Raw genomic sequence first — 5,296 nt, forward strand, 5'->3', positions numbered from 1 at the left:
TGTTCGTGAAGGACAAGCAATTGCAGAAGACTTATATGTCAATCAAATTCAGATTGCGACGGATTGCAAGACAGTGGTGAACGACATCAAGCAGAATTCAGCGACGGAGTATGGGGCCATAGTACATGAAATAATAGAACACTCACGGGAGTTTTCGGTTTGTAATGTCGTTCACGAATTTAGGAGCTCGAATTTCGAGGCTCACAATCTCGCTAAGCATGTTTTAACTCTTGATTTTGGCAGGCATGCGTGGTTAGGCCAGCCTGGGGAATTGCTGTTTTTACGTGTAAATATTTCAGACTTTTGAATAAAGCTTGGCGAGAGTGTCTCAAAAAAAATCTAGCTCGCATCCAGCCCTCATAAAAAAAAGCTAGCTAGCTGTGGACACAGGTGTGTGTGGGTTACCTCGAGAAGTCTCTTGCATGGTCTTGAGCTTATCAAACAGGGATACATTTGGCGAGTTGGAGACGGGTCCAATATCCGTATTTGGAGTGATCCATGGATACCACGACCGTGGTCACGTCAGATTATCACTCTGAGAGGGGGTAACTTGTTGGAATACGTTTCTGACCTCATTTCTCCAATCACCGACGCATGGGACGAGCAGTTGGTTCGGGACACCTTTTGGCCAAATGATGCCCGCTACACATTGCAAATTCCATTACGGGAAGGGGTATCTGACTTCATTGCCTGGCAGTTCGATAGCAAAGGGCAACATTCAGTAAAGAGTGCATATAAGCTCCATGTGCATATGGGTATACTAGCTTCAAATGGCGGCATTGGCCACAGCTCTGAAAAATGTTGGCAATCTGAACTCGTGTGAGGATGATTCCTGGAAGAGACTTTGGAGAATACCATGCCCCAAGAACATCCAGATGTTTGTTTGGCGACTCAAGCATGAATCCTTGGCCTTCCGGACGAATGTGCAGAGACGAGGCATTCCTATAGAAGATACAAAGTGCCTTTTCTGTGGTAGAGCTGACGAGGACAGAGCGCATCTGTTCACACACTGCAAATCGATCAAGCCTGTGTGGCGGGAGCTTGGGCTGGAGAGCACTAGAATGTGGTTGGAAGAAATCGCGTCAGTACATGTGATGCTCGACTTCCTTTGGGGCCTGGAGGAGAGGACCTATGTCCTAATCTTCACGGCCTGGTGGCTGTGGTGGAATAACAGGAACAAACTCCGGGAGGGGGAGCTGCCGGTGCCTGCCAGTGAAATTGTGGGTCATGCATGGGTGCGTGTGATCGAGTATGCTGAAGCCTTTTTACCTTCAGGAAAAATGAAGGGTGCTACAGACAGATGGAGGGCTCCGGGAGATGACATGATCAAAATCAATGTGGGCGGTGCCTTTACACCAGGCGAATCATTCACGGGGTGGGGCGTCGTGGCAAGAGACGGAGCGGGCTACATAATGGCATCCCGCGCAGGGCGTCAAGACCACGTCCAGGATGCTTTCGGCGCTGAAGCTCATGCGATGTCACAGTCCATCGCCCTAGCCGCCGATCTGGGAATGACACGGGTGATTTTTGAGACGGACTGCCAGCTCCTGGTGGATGCACTTGATCTTCGCAAGGTAGATTCATCGGCTTATGCAGCGTTGATTGAGGACTCAAAAATTCAGTTGAACCTCTGGTTCGCGCACCACGATATAATGTACTACAATCGTGGGGCTAATTCTGTCGCACATGAACTAGCTAAGCCAGGCCATATGTATCTTCCAAACCACTTTATTGAGTGGGAGTCTAATGTACCTGGCCATGTGGCCACTTGTGCTTTGGGTGATCTACCCAGCACCGTTAAGTAATACAAGCGTTGCTTGCTTTCAAAAAAAAGTGTGTGTGGGTTGATAGCTACCCTGATATTGTAAAAAGCTAGATGTTGCTCAAAAAAAATGGCTAGCTCGCATCCACTGATCGGATAATTACCGTACCGTCTCTAAAAGAAGGAGTTTTTTAGGGTGTTGCAAGATCTCAGTCGCACTGAAACTTGACCAAATCTTTGTTAAATAACACAACATATAACAAAGAAAAAAGAAAATTTTGCACGGATCTTCACATTCTCATGAATATAACATCGACTAGGACTTCGCTAAGTCTCAGTCGATTGAGATTTAGCAATCCTTTTTCTAAACGAGGCAAAAGCTTTGCCTTTGGATTTTTATTAAGAAAATGTTGCTTTCTACTCAGTTTGTAATAACTACGTGTTACATTAAGAATTAAACTGCAAAAACATCTTACATTTACAATGTTTGTACTTCAAAAAAAACATTGCTAATTAAGAAGAATGTTGTCTTGTTAATCAGGATAAACCGGGTAAAATCACCATCACATATCAACGGTCTAACTCTCATTGTCACTGTATAGTTTTTTATTTATTTCCCCATATCGTGTAACAGACAGACTCCCTAAAGTTATTATCTCTTTATTTGCTCATATTCTCTTGCTTTCTTCATCGTCCCATCTCCTTGTGTATTTGCAGCAACAACCTCCCCCCCCCCCTCTCTCACACACTCTCTCTCTCTCCATGGTATCATCCTTGCTCCACTACTCTCTTTAATTCAAATTCAATGTCAGAGATCGGGAGCTCTCTCATGGTAATTTCCGTGAAGGGGTGAGGATGGGGGGGGGGGATTTTTCAAGTGTCCCTCACACCCATCTTCACTATAATGTTTTCGTATGCAATGGTGTCCACCTCAATCTGAATCACATTCCCTAATGCATGGCAGGTCTAGGAGGTGTCATGGGTGCCACGGTGTCCCCTCTAAAAGTGTAATCTAGTTTATATTACACACTAGAGACTAATTTTCTAATAACCAAATGCCATTTTAGGAGTAGTTGCTAGGATTAAGATGATATTTAGATCACATCACATTGTTTGATACCCCAAATGCTACGGTTCTAGGTCTACCACGGCCCTAATGTTGAAGTAACTTCAAACATTACAAAAAAATGCCAAGGAAATCTGGCACTCCGCCAACCTTCACCAACACTATAAGCGGAGCCAAGTACATATACATGCATGCATACAACATCTTAATATCACGTATGCCACCATCATTCCTCCTCACATTTAGGTTACATCAACCGTGGTTAAAGGTCTCCTCATGGTCGCAGCTAAAAGAAAACCTCATCGCAAGTGATAGTAATACCCTTTTTCGTCCATAAAGGCAAAAAAAAATATGGTCGACTTTCACACAACATCGTGAAGAATATTAACATAAACATTCAAAAGAGTACCATGTATCTTATCGGCGTTCAGCTCCCACACATACTAGGGTTCCTCCATATCCACAAGAACTAGGGTGTTTACTTGGATATGGAGACGACAAACATCATCACATGAGTAATGGCAATAGTAGACGAATGATTAATGTATCACACGTATGAATCAAGACTAGGATTCAGTATTACAAATAGATGAACGAGGTGTTGGTGAAGAGTATGATGATGACAACAAGGATGATGATCAATGTTGAGGTTGATGACCCACAAGTATAGGGGATCAATCATAGTCCTTTTGATAAGTAAGAGTGTCGAACCCAACGAGGAGCAGAAGGAGCAGAAGGAAATGACAAGTGGTTTTCAGCAAGGTAATGTCTGCAAGCACTGAAATTATAGGTAACAAGTTGTTTGATAGCAAGATAATTAACATGCAAGTAACGGTAATGGTAACAAAATTGCAGCAAGGTAGCCCAATCCTTTTGAGGCAAAGGACATGCCAAAATGGTCTCTTATAGTAAGCAAAGCGTTCTTGAGGGTACACGGGAATTTCATCATATCACTTTGATACGTCTCCAACGTATCTATAATTTTTTATTGTTTCATGCTATTATATTACCCGTTTTGGATGTTTATGGGCTTTACTATGCACTTTTATATCATTTTTGGGACTAACCTACTAACCGGAGGCCCAGCCCGAATTGCTTTTTTTTGCCTATTTCAGTGTTTCGAAGAAAAGGAATATCAAACGGAGTCCAAACGGAATGAAACCTTCAGGGGCGATCTTTTTGGAACAAAGGCAATCCAGGGGACTTGGAGTGGAAGTCAACAACAGACGAGGCGGCTGATGTCTACTACACAACCTTCTTCTTGTAGACGTTGTTGGGCCTGCAAGTGCACAGGTTTGTAGGACAGTAGCAAAATTCCCTCAAGTGGATGACCTAAGGTTTATCAATCCGTAGGAGGCATAGGATAAAGATGGTCTCTCTCAAACAACCCTGCAACCAAATAACAAAGAGTCTCTTGTGTCCCCAACACACCCAATACAATGGTAAATTGTATAGGTGCACTAGTTCAGCGAAGAGATGAAGATACAAGTGCAAAATAGATAGTAGATAAAGGTATTTGTAATCTGAAATAATAAAAACAGCAAGGTAACGAGCGGTAAAAGTGAGCGTAAACAGTATTGCAATGGTAGGAAATAAGGCATAGGGTTCATACTTTCACTAGGGCAAGTTCTCTCAACAATAATAACATAGATAGATCATATAACAAGCCCTCAACATGCAACAAAGAGTCACTCCAAAGCCACTAATAGCGGAGAACAAATATAGAGATTATGGTAGGGTACGAAACCACCTTAAAGTTATCCTTTCTGTTCTATCTATTCAAGAGTTCGTAGTAAAATAACATAAAGCTATTCTTTCCGCTCAATCCATCATAGAGTTCATACTAGAATAACACCTTAAGACACAAATCAACCAAAACCCTAATGTCACCTAGATACTCCATTGTCACCTCAAGTATCCGTGGGCATGATTATACGATATGCGCCACACAATCTCAGATTCATCCAACCAACATAAAAGTACTTCAAAGAGTGCCCCAAAGCTACTACCGGAGAGTCAAGAACGTGTGCCAACCCCTATGCATAGGTTCCCAATGTCACGAAACACGCAAGTTGATCACCAAAACATACATCAAGTGGCACATGATATCCCATTGTCACCACAGATAATCACGGCAAGACATACATCAAGTGTTCTCATAAAGACTCAATCCGATAAGATAACTTCAAAGGGGAAACTCAATTCATCACAAGAGAGTAGAGGGGGAGAAACATCATAAGATCCAACTACAATAGCAAAGCTCGGGATACATCAAGATCGTGCCATAGAGGAACACGAGAGAGAACACGAGAGAGAGAGATCAAACACATAGCTACTGGTACATACCCTCAGCCCCGAGGGTGAACTACTCCCTCCTCGTCATGGATAGCGTCGGGATGATGAAGATTGCCTCCGGTGATCAGATCCCCCTCCGGCAGGGTGCCGGAACAGGGCCCCTATTGGTTTTT

The sequence above is a fragment of the Triticum aestivum genome, chromosome 4B (assembly GCF_018294505.1).
Source record: "Triticum aestivum cultivar Chinese Spring chromosome 4B, IWGSC CS RefSeq v2.1, whole genome shotgun sequence".
NCBI lineage: Eukaryota > Viridiplantae > Streptophyta > Magnoliopsida > Poales > Poaceae > Triticum > Triticum aestivum.